This window comes from Agrilus planipennis, unplaced genomic scaffold (assembly GCF_000699045.2).
Source record: "Agrilus planipennis isolate EAB-ADULT unplaced genomic scaffold, Apla_2.0 scaffold5, whole genome shotgun sequence".
NCBI classification, from domain to species: Eukaryota; Metazoa; Arthropoda; class Insecta; order Coleoptera; family Buprestidae; genus Agrilus; species Agrilus planipennis.
In genome coordinates, this window is record NW_020442468.1 from 1,372,418 (window position 1) to 1,388,106 (window position 15,689).

At 32.0% G+C, this 15,689-nt stretch overlaps 1 long non-coding RNA gene across 1 annotated transcript; it reads right to left on the reverse strand.

Moving 5' to 3' along the window:
- Nucleotides 1-276: 276 nt before the first annotated feature.
- LOC112906684 lies at nt 277-15,001 on the reverse strand. The gene is made up of 3 exons (XR_003232504.1): nt 14,917-15,001; nt 14,729-14,821; nt 277-1,763 (listed from the first exon to the last, which is right to left on the reverse strand). It is a non-coding gene; the product is annotated as an uncharacterized LOC112906684 (long non-coding RNA).
- Between the last annotated feature and the right edge of the window lie 688 nt (nt 15,002-15,689).

Genomic DNA, 15,689 nt, shown 5'->3' on the forward strand with positions numbered 1-15,689 from the left:
CATATGGCGGTTACTGAAGTGATTCAAATGAACTACTGCAAGGAGTAACAATGGAATTCGCCATTTTTGTATGATATTCAGATTGCATTATGGTACATTTGTTTTCGATATCCGAAACAGGTATTAAATTGACAACTGGTTTTAAATATTTATAAAAATTTGCATTTTCTTGAAATTATAATAGGTTATTCACCGTATTCTATTTTATGACAGTATTTATAGACAAATAAATGTTAATGTAAGAGGCATTATTCCTGTTTTACGTCATCTGCATAATTTCAAGTCAGAAATAAACATTACTCAACAAGTCATCTAGTTATCATTAAACCCTAACCATATCACCGATCTAATATCAATTTCTTCTATAAAACCGCCATCTTTGAAAATTTAATGTTGGCGTAAGTATTACCATAAATTAACAAATATAATTTTAAGAAAATTTTTCTTTTATGCCCAAGACAATGTGAATATACAGATGCAATTTTATTGTGATGCCCAAAATTCTTGAGGACGAAAACCAATGTAATTTTAATATTTTTGAAGATATCGATATTGAACCTCATTCAGAATTGCTGTCTGTCTTCCAACTTGATTATGAATGGCATTTTAACAGTACAAATATCTTCAATTGAATTCGTGACTTGTCAAATTTGATTTTTTTTAAGACGCCAGCTGATGCTTCAATTTTTTTGCACTAAAACGTGCAATATCATGGCGTGCGGGTGGCCTCGCAGAGAAAGTTCTGCGACAAATATTGGATTTAAATGCTTTTTAAGGCCGCGTATAAACCGATGGAAGTTTCTGTGTGTCATTTGTTGTGCAAACTGGCCGAATTATCGCTTATGTAATTCTACGTACCATCGATGGTAGTTGCAAAATTCTGTATGGCGTGAAAAATTCGATTTTGGCGCTAGTAAATGACAAGCGACACCTTACGTCAAATATTCGTCAAAGATATGGGTGCGTTCTATTAAACTGAATGCTTATAAGTACAAATGAATGCTACTAGTATACGGTTGTTAAAGTGGAAAAGAAATTTACAATTTCCAACTACAGCAAATTTTAGATCAGCAAAGCTTTCAGTTCTCTTCGCTGGATTATTTTATTGGCTCTCTGACTTTATAAATAGGGATATCAGGAGCTTCTCACGGTTAAAAGTTCCTCAAAAGTCGTTAAAATATTTATTTCAAAAATAAAGAACTTTTTAGATTCCGAATAGGAGTTTATTAGTTCTTTAAACTTTCAAAGTTCAGTAAAACTTGCGGCGGGATTAACTTAATAAATTCCATGCGACCATCTTCTGATACTGCGACGTGCACTAACTAACTGACCAAAGAGACTTTTCGACCATAAATTTAAATTGAATCCTATTGTCCAGTAGAGTGGTCGACATGATTGTTGAATTAAGTTCAATTAAACCGTTTATTCGATCCCGGATAAATTATTAGGATGAACGACTAAATCTCGTACGTTTTTATATCGAAAAATCCTCTCAATCCCTTTATGAAAACCGCACAATATAAAATTGGATAATGGATCGAGTGGATGTCACTGTTAATTTGTTTTGAATCCGTAACAATGAACCGAGATTACGATTACAGCTAAAATGTGCTTACGTGATTACCGAGTTTATCTAAACTCAAATTATTAATCATTTTCAATCCATGATATAGAATAAGTTTCAGTCAATAAAACTGGGTTCCTCATGATCCACCATTACTATTTTAAAAAATCCATTGGATCTTCTATATTCCATCGCTTACCTGAAACAAAAGAAAGCTCATCTTAGAACATTATTCGTTAATTGTTAATATGGAGAAACACGAACACAGAACCCTTTATCGCATAATACAAATGCGCAATACTTTTACAAATAAATATATTATGTACACCTAAATATATGAGGATGATGATCAACTTGCTGTAGATGCCAACTCTTGTAACTGACCGTTTCACACAAATACGTATTAAAATATATAAATAGTACCTAATAACAGGTGCCCAAACCAAAATGTCACAACCTGTCAAAATCATTGGTTGAACAGTAATAGAGAAAACTAGGTAGAAACTACATTAGTTTAGGATATTTTATTATGTAATTTCCTAAAGAAAGAAATGCTGGTTAAGATTCGAAATACATTCGTTTGCATTATATGAAAAGAAGTATTGCGTATCACATATCGGCATGCCTGAATGAAGCCCCTGGCGTGCTGATGAGATTTAATGAGATCGAAATAGAAGCTTAATAAATCGTAATGATGAATCACAACTTATAGTTAGGTTCACGATATTACAAGAGAAAATTTTTCATTTTAATTGTTCTCATAATAAATAAAAATAAAATGTTGGGCAATTATTTAACGCGATACATCGAAATATTAATTCAATCATCGGCAGCCATTATTATTTTTGAAAGATAATCTGTCACTTTGGCTATGTTAAATTTCGTAAACATCGAAAATATAATATCTCCTTTCCCCCGAAGGCGAGCCTGCAGGATGAAATTGCAAAGAGCGAGCTTCAAGGAGGTTCATCAATCAATATGACGCCTTCCATTACATTTACAACCAGTCTTACAACAGCATGTAGACAATTTCTCAAAACGTCCTCTGAACGCAGATAAAATCTATTTAGTTCCTAATTTACAGTAATCTGTTTAACAAAAAAATAGTCATTTATGTTCCTGACAGAAGTACAACTTAATTTTAATGATGTATTTTTAAAGCTTGCATTTTACTTGGCACTATTTTATTATACAATATGTAATAAATCTACTGACTAATTAACCAATGATTGTGTAGTATTTTTATGCAATTATTTAGTTTGATTTATATGAAAAAAATGTTTGTATACTTAAATAGATTAGCCATTTAATTTGCTGCCTATTTTTAACACATACAGGAACATAAGATATTAGAACTAGCTACATCAGGCGATAGGGCGCCACCTGTCGCTTCGCATAAACCGTTTTATTAACCTTACTACCTTAGAACCGATTTCGAAGGTCAAGTGCCATATTAGTTTGTCAAATATTATTGTAAATGTTATACAATCACATGTTTCTTAACGTCAACGGCATCAAGAACTGTTTAATATCGAGTTTTAACAAAGAAGTAACGAAAACAGGCCCATGTGGTGTAACAATGCATGTACAAAGTTAATTTTGTTATTTCTGTACAAGGCAAACTGGATATTAGGTATCTGTATTCCAGCTCTTGAGACCAATAAGCTCATTAGCGGTCGATAGTCGAATTCCTTGTTTCAAAATAAAGTCATTCATATGCAAAAATATGCAAGAAGATATAACGAAAAATTGGATGAACACATATCGTATGTAGACGTACTTACATAAGTACAATTTATTTTCGATTAACAAGGTAACAACATTAATTTGTAAGAAGGTAATAAATAATTGCGTGGTCGGTACATAAAATTAAAAAAAAAAAATGTGTTCCGCGTTATATAAAAAAAGAATAAATAAATTATTTCCTGCAACACACCTACTACAAAACGGTATCTTATTTACGATCGCAATCTTATTTTAACAGCCAATCCTAGCGTAGATTATACGAATCACTGCCAACAATAGAACATACGACTATTTCTGACAAAATCTTGTTGAAAACAATCACCATATTGTGGAAGTAAGGTAGTAAAGTTCAAATTACCGCCAAAACTGAATGCTCGCCGCCATTATTACGTCAGACGCACAAAAGTTTGATGCAAATGAACTAAAATAAATAGAATCTCATACTAGAAGTGATAATACCTATTTATAGAGTGAAAATTGGAAATAGACTTTGCTATCTGTACAAATTTTATGATAATCTGACAATAGCATCACATTTATTTAAATCTCATTCTCTGACGTAGCGTCTTGTCAAAATTGTTATTGGTGGCCTGCGCGCAATGCATCTATATTCGTATGACACTACTGCCTTCATGTTTTAGTGCATTTGAACTACTCAAACTTACGCGAAAATCATTCACTTTCTCATTTATTCCATATTGTTATCACTAAATGCTGATTCGACCGTCAATTAGATTGGAAAATTGAAACTTCAACCAGCCGGTAAAATTTATATCCTCAAAATTTTACATTGAAATAAATTTTCACGTAGTTATTTAAATTTCAATATACACCCGTTAGAATTGAGTGAAATGGATTTGTATTCCGAGACGCTTTTGGAATAATGATTGATGTTTTGCGCATTTGTACCTATTTTGCTTGTCAAACGGAGCAAAATATTTTCAGTTCTTCCTTGTCAGCTGTGTATACGGATAACAATGCATAATTTAACGAGCCTACGAACAAATTCTTCAGGCTCATGTCAGTTAGAATGTATGAAAACTAGAGTCAAGGTTAACTTAACATGCCCTGAAGTAGAAATGGTTATTTTCGGTCATGTGGAAAACGGTGGAAACAGAAAACATCACCTCATTCTTAACAAACACCATCAAACATAAAGAAATAATTCCGAAAACGATGTCACTGGTACAAAAGAAAAAGTTTACCCGTGTACTTTTATCCAATATTACTGGACAAATATTTATCTGAAATGCTGAAACCTTAACCCATAAATGAAATTTCTTTTAACCTTAGCACACTAGTAAATATAGTAGCTGGCAATAAATCATACAGTTTTTGTTATTACGCCTGGTTAAGTTTCTTATAATAACCATAAAAGACGTAACTATCAATTGCTGAAATTATAAGTCCATTAAAAACATGTACCTGCCTATAAAATCCTTGCAACACCATACTGGCACGTAGGTGGCGTGGTATATTAGTATCGCTGACATTGGGAATGAAAAAAGGATACAAACGGAGTTGAATCGCAACTGACCTTTTGGAATGTTAAGCGGAGCTTTTATTTCTTTTTGAGATCTTGAACAATTAATTGTCTAAATACATTATTTACGGTTGTTTTATAAATTTCTCCTTAGTCTTATTTTTCTAACTATAAGTTCGACTCAAGTTTTTACTCATAATGGTACTGACGGTTACCATGATGGCGGAAGGACAATTAATAAAAAGTAAAAAGGAGCAGAATCTAGCAAACGTAAATATGATTCTTATTGTTATCAGATGTTGCTATTACAATGTTAGAGCCATGAAGAATAGAGTACAGGAGGCTGAACGTGTCATTTGTTAAGCTTTAGTTCACTAATCCCGTAAATTTTTGGAGATTGTGGGTGGCGCCAGCGTCAGTATGTTCTCTTCAAGCAGTAGCTGTAGCCAATAACAAAAAAAATCCCACCTTGATCTTATACAATCAGGCATTGATATTGAGGCGATAGCAGTGCATTACTATTTTCTACAAATGTTTGGGACTCTACTTTCAAGATCGTTCATTCTCCTGTACCTTAATCTCCACGATTTGAGCAATAACAAAGACGATAAGTTAGGTTACGAATACTCAACTTCAAAAGATGGATGAAGTTTATCGCACATCTAAAGAAAGAAATTGATGAAGAAAAGTTCTTATCATAGTTTAATTAATTAACGAATTAATAATAAGGATTCACAATTTCTTTCTAATAGACAGTTTTCAGTGAAATTTAACGAAATTCAGTCATTCCAAAATAAAATAAATTGTAGCACATCCTACCTACACTAATTGTTACTTTTATTTTCTTTAATTGAAGAATTACCGATTCCAATAACTAAAATATCACGTTAGTCCATTGAATTTGATGGACAAATAAAATGTAAAAAACCCGATAGGTAAAGCTTGCATTAGTTTGCTTGTTACATAAACCGTGGAAATCAAAGCAAGCCATACCAGCTTTTTTGTTTGAAATTCGTTCTATAAAAGTGCAAATTTAAACGCTTAAAAGTAAAAACTGGCACAATGTCATAGTTGTTTTATTTATAGAATAAAAAACAGAAGAAATAAATCCGTTAGTTTATTCTTTGTACAGCAATAATAATTGTTTTCTCCACATTTTTTTAGTTTTTATGTAATAAATCGTTTCAAACAAAACAAAGTCGTTAGTTGTGACACTTTAAGACTCTTGACTTAAACGAATAATTTAATTAGCCACTTAATTAGGGCATTAGGACAATTAAGTCCGTATTGTTTGCGCAACAAACTGGCGCTTTTTAACTGTTAATTTAATTAACTAGTTTATAAGACACATGTACCTACAACAACACTTATCGTTAAAGAAAAGAAAACGGAATCTAAATCAAAATAAAACCTTCAATCAATAGAACTAATGAGGACAGTAAATACGATGCAGATGAATAGAAATTTAGCTCTAAACAATATGAAAATAAGTAGTCTGTCTTAAAACAGTTTCATAATTTGAAGAATTCAAATTATATTAGCAAACACATAGTAAATTACTGATAAAAAAATCACTGTTGGTGTTTGTGTAATAAGGACATTTATCAAAGTGTATCAGGTGTGGGAATGACAGCCGACATGCCCATGTAAGCATGCACTAGTACGTTACACTTGACATAATTATTAGGTAATATCTGTACAGTGATCTATTCCCTTCTAGTGATGTCAAAAACATTTCTCACCGAACTATAATTCGCAAGTGTAAATATTGGTTCACGCAAAAATTGAAATATAAACAAAGACAATGGGAAAAGGTGACTGTTAAATCATTAAAAGTATTTGAGATTGGTCAACAAACAGTTGAAATAAAACATTGTACATCATAAAAACCCAAGATCATCGTGTCATCTAATCATCATAATTTGATAAAGTCTAATAAGAAAGGAACCACAACAGAAATATTTTTCAAAAGAAAGGATAATCTTAAAATTAAATACAATGAAATTTACTTTTGGACACTTTTAGAAAAACTACTGACCCTTGCTGTCGGCACAAATTTTAGACATGTCATAACCAACAGTCCTATAACATATTTCAGTGTCGTATCCACCGGAGAGTAGATAAAATGAATTGATAAACCCTTTTGGATACTTATGGTAGCATTACACGAACTAGCATTAGAAAATGGACAACGAGAGTAATTTAAGACTTGGATAAAAAGCCATAACAAAATGATCGAAATCACCAAAGGTGAATCGATGTTTCGAATTTATAAGTTCCCATTCGCACCCAATAGGTAGGTAATTCAAAATTAAAATTGCTGAATCTTTATAAATCAATCAATTTGTGAAGACCTGCTGTTAATAGCTGCACAAGTTGATACCCTTTACATTTTTAATATTGTTGTAAGCGTGTACCTCGGGCGGCGATCGATACCGCCGGACGCTTGCGGAAAAACCGCGCGGTAAAAGAAAGTGAAATCATATGGAAAGTTCGGTAATGTCATAACTTCATAACGGATAACCGTCAATTAAAAACAGGTGATACAAATACTGCCAAAACAGGGATTACAAACGGTGATATAAGTGATACAAAAATACAGTCAGTTAAAATTAATAGGTGTTTATAATGTGTAACTGTGTAAAATAAATTACACCATTAAAATCGTTTAAAGAAGAAAAAATTCCGTTTCATAATCGCAATAAATAGTTAAAATGCAGAAAAAAAAACTATTCAATGTTGTTATTTCCTTTAGTAAACTCTGATGGGTAATTGATTGTTACATTACTCTCATTATCATATCACTCCAAAACAATGATAATTGTTCTGTTTTGCACGCTATACATGCCATGTGAGATATATTATGTACTCGATTTCGTGTTTTTGCAAAAAACCTGTTTGCAATGTTAATATACAAGCCAGTTTTTCCTAATAACAGAAGATGATCTATTAGCAGATATAATGAATGTTGTCAATGTCAGTACAAGGCCATCATGATTGTAATAATCCGCTTCTGCGGCGATTTCAATTCAATTTCAAAATGATTTCATTAATTAATTATTATTAATGAAATAAAGGATCGGGTATCACGACGATTGTCAATTATTATCATTGACTAAATTATTCGTTAAAAAAAATGAATAACAATAATAGTATTGTAGGAGTAACTATTGTTCTATTGTATCAAAATGAATTTATGTAGGTATGATGTTAAATAAAATTACAACCATCATTTACAGTGTTTTCTTGAATGCTTGATGAAAAATATGTTTACTTGCAATGGAATTAATTGAATTAATTATTGCTGAAATTGAAAAACATCTTCTGTCACACTGCGTAGTACTATCAAATGCCGCTTAAATACTCTCTGGTATTTTTGAGAAAAACCTACCAACTGAATTTTAAATCACATTATGAATCAATATTGTTTTGCACAGCTTTAATAATAAATAAACATTTTTTGTCGTAAAAGTGTTTTTCTGTTGCGCACTTGTTACTTTTTAATTTGTATATCGAAGATGCAATTAATGTTATCGATGACGGAACAGCTTTAATTAAAGCTCATAATTAAAGTTAGCTTTAAATAAAATTAAAACGGTATTGATAGAAGAGCATGGTATGAAAATTAATAAAACTAGAACAGAAATACTGATTTGTAATTGATCTCGAAAGTAAGGTTAGAACTAATACAAAAAGACGATAAATTAGAAAAAGTTGCTTATTTTCGATATTGAGGGAGTCAGAAAGCTCAGAGTGGAAAAAGCTCTAGAGATGTAAAACAAAGAATAGAGCAGGATTGGATCGATTTTACTAGAATGAAATCACTTTTGTGCTAGAGATCATTTACTTTGAAAATTCTGTAAGGATTATTAAAGACGTAAGTTTGGAGCACGACTGCATGGATATAAAAAATGAATATAGTAGTAAGAAACAACTATAGGTTCATGAGTGTTAATGTTATTTATAACACATCATCTGTTATCAAATAAACCATCCAAAAGCTAACACCTCTTATTATTATCATATCATCATAAGCATGACTATAATTCATCGGCATATCATCGTCTTATATGTATAACCTCACCATATTTATGGTCCTTCGAGCCGGATTTACATCAATTAGTGCATCGTATTTTCAGCAAGGATTTTCTGTTGCTATCACATCCAGTGTAAATTGAAAAATTATCAATAAATATCAATCAACAACCTGGGGTTTTACTTGTCTAAGTAATACATCAGCCACAGAAGCAGAGAAACAAATTAAGTCGACGTTTTGCTTTATCTTCCATGCCTTCGTACATAAATTTCTTCATATTTTTTTTAGCGTCAATTATTATTAATCATGCCCGAAAAAGAACTTCAAAAAGGCAAACATTTCTGAGATCAAATTACGTATGTCAAAATTAGACAATCTCCTCCAAGAATTCCAACAATTTAATTTCCAAATTTTTTTGTTGGATAATTAATTAGAAATGAGGCATTGAAGACACTCTTTCACATGCACAAGAATTAATTTCTAAAGGCAATACATTAGTGATATCTCAACCTACCAGTGTTGCTTCGTCAAAATCTCGTCTAAATTTACCTGCAATTAATATGTCTAGTTTTGATAGAACCTACGAAAATTGGCTACCTTATTATAACACCTTTAAGTCAGAACTATCCGATATTCAAAAATTTCATTATTAAGAATAATCCTTGTCCCAAAATGCATCTCATGTAATTGACGTATTATGTGCTTCCTCCATCTTTGAATTTTTGTTAACCTTGTTGCTTTCATCTGAAGACTAATTAACACCAATTGTACTATTGTCAATATGTAAACACAGCAGAACACACTTAACAATCCATGTGTAAATAATGCCTTTTCTACCTTCCATGGGCATGTCTACGTACAATTACCCGCCGTTGGTAATGTTAGTTCAAGTGTTTCTCACATGATGTGTTGAACAATTTTATGTTCAACTTCCAATTACGTCGACCTTCGCAATGGGTTTGATTCAAAATGATGAATCCAAGGTGAACAGAGTAGAGCAACTATTATTCTAGGTACCTACTCTCAGATGTGGTTTACACTCAATAGATAATAACAGTCTAGAATGGCTCTGGGGCAGACGGTTTAAAAGAGATTCGCTCTGGTTGCATAATAAGCTGTTTTGTAAGTTGAAAAAACAGGTGTCGATGTAGTAAGGATGGAAAGATAATGGCAAAATTGCTGTTGGAATTCTCCGTTCTAAACGTAGAAACACGACTCAGTTCGCGTAAAAGGTTAGAAGCTATCGATTTAAAGGTCTTGATGATGATAGTGAAACCGATATATGTATTTACGTACATCAACAACCGCTGGAACCGCGGAACGTGGTTTGTATTATTTGCGGTTGCCAATTTTTTTATTCGTAATCCGATCGAAGTGAATACAATACGTCAAAAAGCAGAGGAAAGCAAAAAATCGAACCCTATCACAAACAAATATAATTACGATCATGATATCATCGAAAGATGGAGGCTTAATAAAATGGGGTAAAATTCATTATAAAAGAAAAGGTTATAACAGAAAGGCAAATTTCGTGAGAAAGGACAAAATTTGTACAAACAAAAGTACAGTCTATTTCAATTTGTTATAATTGTGACCTTGAAAAAATCTGCGCGAAGATATAAAGAATACACACTAGGCGTGAGCAAGACAGAAATAGTTGGAACAAGCTTGAACGAGCAGAGCTCATGATGGGCGGTCTTAGGAGATCGGCTAGAACTGTACAGTACTAGACGAAAATGTTTAGCAATTTCTTAAAACAAAAATGTATATAAATTAACAATAGAAAACAAAGCAAAAGTTTTACAGGTGTATAGAACGTTAAGTTACTTCACTTGTAATTATTTTTGGCTAAATATGTTTTTAAATGAAGCATATTCTTAAATTTCACGAGACGGTTTAAATAATTTTGCAAATGGTACTGTACACTTTTGTCTAGTTCTCGCTCGATGATCGGTGAAGAAATGAGCTCCGCAGACAAATATGATTGAATTTGGAATTATGATACGGCGCATCCTAATATAAGGAAGGGGCATATCTCTAACTTCTTGAAAGGAACAGTAATCTAGAAGGTGAAGAGCACAAATTTGGTAAAAACACAAACTTAAATCCTGAGAAAGAGGGTTGTTTTGCTTGTCCATTTTATGAATGTTGTTCTCTTTTGTATTTGCCATCTTCAGACTTGATTTTCTTGAGACTTGTCAGCATATTATCATGCGTATCTCATTCTCGCCATTCCTGAAGAAGCATTAATAGGCTTATAGTTGGTTACCTACATTGCGCTAGTAACAAAGAACACCAGCATTTCTAATATCTACATTCTGGAATTATTCTAGAACATGTTCAACCCCAGTACATGATTACTATGAAGTCGGAAGAAATCTTTCGCTTTTCTTTTGTCTTTCGTCCATTTCATCATTCTCACTCCAACCACCACCCACTCGTCCCCATGGTTCCTAAAAGGAGACAGAAGGGACTGCCAGTCAATCAGCATTAGTAGCTGGCGAGAATTAACCGCCCAAAAACCTTTTCTTTGGAAGAAACAAATCCATTTAGACTTGGGCATTTTGGTTCAATAAAAAGAGTGCTCCACTTAGTTCGCTATTCTTCAGTGAACTAGTTTGCTCTTATAGTTCGTTATTTCACTGATAAGGCACTGTAGGTTCGAAGAAGATAGAGACCCTTTAAAATCAATGATGGAATTATCTGATATTGATTTACATCAAATCAAATTTTCGGAAAAATCTTATTGGTGTTCCAGGACTCCCAAACGGTCAAAATTTCCGTTGTTATATCATGAATTTTTTCCACCATCTTCAATGCGTGGTAGATAATGGAACAAACGAACTGATTTCCTGTTTCGTTGCGAACTACTTCTTATAGTTCACATATAGTATCGCTCTACCGAACTAGTTAGTTCGTGTACTAATTCCAATGGTATTCCGTAACGACTAACCCAGCCATTGTCAAGCTTACCGGAACCATCGTGTGCTTCATGAACTGCATTTAACTCTTCTCATCCCATTTTCATGTCATCTTGTACTGCTTCCAGTTTCTGTTTCATTTATTCTTGTTCCATTCTGATGTCCCTTCTTCTATCGTCTTTTCCAACTTGACAGTATCGTTATTTGGAGCATGTCACACTGATGTTGGATGTTTACGGTGCTCGTTTTAACTTTTAATTTGTGTATTACGAGAACTTATGATTTTAAGAATACATCTACCCTGTATCTATATACAGAAGTAGTTCAAGATAGCACGAAATTACCAGAAAACTCCAAAGTTTCATCACAAAGAAAATACACAGGGACTCTTCTACAAAGAGCATGAAAATTGTACACAACTTAAATAAGAAGGGACAGATAAGGAAGCAGCAGATGATAACAAAACCATTCATTAACTATACGACGCTGTTTATACCAAATAGAAAGAGATATAGCACTGTAGATACGCCGACTTCTTTGTAATGAATGGGTTAACTTGTAACAGTAATAACTATTCTTCCACGTCTCCATATTTTCTCAAAGGAAGTAAAAAAGTAAATCGTACACTAGTGAATACGGAATAAGTCAAAGACTTCTAATTAAAATCTTATATCAGTCAAAAGAAATTAATTACAACTTGTAATGTACACTTTGAAATTTGTAATAGTCAGAAAACCTTTGAGCAAACAAGCACGTCTTTGTACAAACGCTGCCAACCTAATAATACACTGACATACTTCCACAAAGTAGAAAAATTAGTACCAAAAGCTACTATGAAAGTAAGGCATTATTAACATCAGCAAAAGATGCACAATTTCAATTTCCTGCTAAATATTAAATCGTAAACAGAGCATTCGTTGTGTCACTACAAATGGCATATAAAAAGTATGATGTACATCAAGCTTCAATTTAAATCAAATTAATTGAATAATTGCACAATTGTGAGTTATCAGACTCGAGCGCAATAGTAATACAGTAGTACATCTCTTCAATATGTATTTTATTTAAGTAAAATAAAGTTGAAGGGACCTCATGGTATCAAAATTTCAAAAATAGAGTACCTACTCGACTGAATTTAACGTTAATTTGTTTCTAACAAACAAACTGACAGAAAAAGTACAGACAGAGTAACAAATGACTGCAGGACAGTAAGATGTGTTTTTAAAACGCCATCAACAAAGTAATAAATACACACTGCGTCTTCAATGGTAACAAATGAATGCAAATAATGCAAATGTGTATTGTCACAAGCATTAAGTGCATTTTAAACATTGTCATATGCGACAGAAAACTAAAAACAAACCAATAATGAAATCATTCGCGTTATAAATACCGCAAACACGTTCAATTTGCATTAATTTAAAGTGCTGTCAACGTAAAAACAAAGTCATTTTCTTTTGCGTGTTGGTAAACACGATTTAATATTTCTCGTCGTACAAAGGACTTGGCACATTTTCAAGGAAATGTTACGTTTATAAAAAGCTTCGAAGTACAAAGACTGCAACTTCGAAAAAAAAACTATTTACACGACAAATTTGCATTAGTAAGTAGGCTGTACAACGTGCCCTGTATCGACTAATCTCTATATTAGAGGTTAGTACAGATTTGCTACTTGTTAAAACATACGCATTTGGGAAGGTTAGGTTAGGTTACTCTATATATTTTAGTAAATTGAGGTTAAGGTACGTGAGCCAAGTAATCAAGATTATGGCGAAAAAATGATGTTTAAAAGAAATAATTTGCTCTAAAAAAGCAAGGCCTTTCTTTTTTATTTCCTTAATCACAAGTATTTAAAGAAATTTTCAAAGTGCAATAACCTTTAAACAACTAGAATTCGTTTAGCACAAAAAAGTAAGCTATGTTTTAAATTGAATAAAAGTTCCCTTTTCCATAAGCTGACTCTGAATTTCCTGTGATGTAAATGAAACACCTTGCCTAAAATTTATAATCGGTATTTGCCGAAATGCGTAAAAAACTTCGTTCCACCACGATACCACACAATGTTCATTTTTCTCTCATATAAAGTATTAACTAATGGCAACATTCATATTTTTTAGTTTTGTATTAATGTTTTAAAAATTAGAGAACAGGGATAATTTTTAAACAATTTTCAATGAAAATATCTATAGTGACTGATACGTTAAATTCCTATTAAAACATTTAATTCTAGAATTTGAAAAGTACTGTCTAAAAAGAGGCCCTTAATGGCGTAAATGAAAAAAAAAAATAGGAATACAGCCATTACTCAAAGGGGTGGGGGAAGGGGCCCCAAAACATTATTTTTCATTATTTCTATTTTTGAGTCGTCAATCTACCTCCGCCATCAAATTAATAGGTACATCAATAAGAGGAAAACAGGGGGGAGGTGTGACATACAGGCAGACAGATAGATAAAGAAACCAAAAGTATGAAGGTTCCTATTTTACTAAGGATCTTTTAATTTTAATGTAATGAATATAAGAACTGCTAGTTTTTAAAAAAAATCCTTCGATTATGTCCATTTTTCACCCCATTATTATTATTATCTCATATTAGGTTCCAAAAAAGAAATTTTTTTAGTTTAAAATACCCTAGGTTAACGCTTTTGCATATTTTCGTTTCATAAATTAATTACCAAAATTAATATTTTAATAAGAACTTCTTCATTGTAACATTTTTTTATCGACATATTCCCTAGATGTTCCCAATTATCCTGCCGATCCCTAAACGTTAGCAACTATTCAAATCGAAACAAATTTTCAACCCAGTTCATCGAATTATTTGAAATAAACTCAAGCGAATTTACCTTTATTGAATTGTAAGATGGGGTGGAATTAACCATTTCTCTATTGCACAATAAATAATTATGCAATAGATAAATTCTTATCTCACCTACTATGCAAATGTGTGTAAAGAAAAGCTTATAAGAAGGTACTTACTAAAATCCATTACGTCTTCTTAATTCTATTCTCCAAAACGAATACAATACCATAAAGTAATTTACACATGCAGAAATTTATTCTTCAAGCAAGCTAAAATTAATAAATGGGAATAAATATCTACGAATTACATAAATCAAAAGTCTAATTATTCTCAATAGTATAGTCCCACTATACCTATACATTACCTTAAAAATATACACTTCATCGTAGATGTATTTCTATCTAATTAAATTTAATCTATTTCCTGTTAAATATAACAAAGAAGACGCCACGCCATTTACTTAAATTAATAAATGTAATGCATTTGCTCGTCTTGTTTGCGGCGAGACATCGGCAAAAGTGAAAGGACCACCGAACAAAGCTCGGTAAGCTTCGTTCCAAGGCTGTGTCTGATAGCAGTTGATTTTCTGCAACTAACGTTTTCATGTAGATGAATGATTAGCAGGTCGTACGTTTTATACTGCATAAAGATATAAACAAACACACTGCTTGTAATGATATAAATAAATAAGAAAATTTAAAGAGAAGGAAGTACATGATACTGAAAAATTGCATTTTCCAACCGATGATGATGATGATGTAGAAACAACCATTTTTTTTTAAACGTCAAAGAGAGCTCATTGTTACAACAATAAGGAGATTATTCATTTAGATTCTAGGGTTTTTAGGGTCGACGAAGATTAGTTATAAATATACTTTGTCACATTGTTATTTAAACTATTTTCGTGCATTTGAAGAATAGAAGGAAATGTCTAAAAAAAATTGAAGTAGGTACTTTTTTCTAAAAATAAATTGGTGAATTTTCACTAATTTTTAATAAATATTTCACAGTTATAATAAAATCACTGCAAATTAGTGAATCAATTACAGTTGACAATACTAATTATTGAATCAGTGATTTTAATAAAGAGTAAATAAGCATAAAATCAGAAGAAAAAAACACAAAATTAGCCCAGAC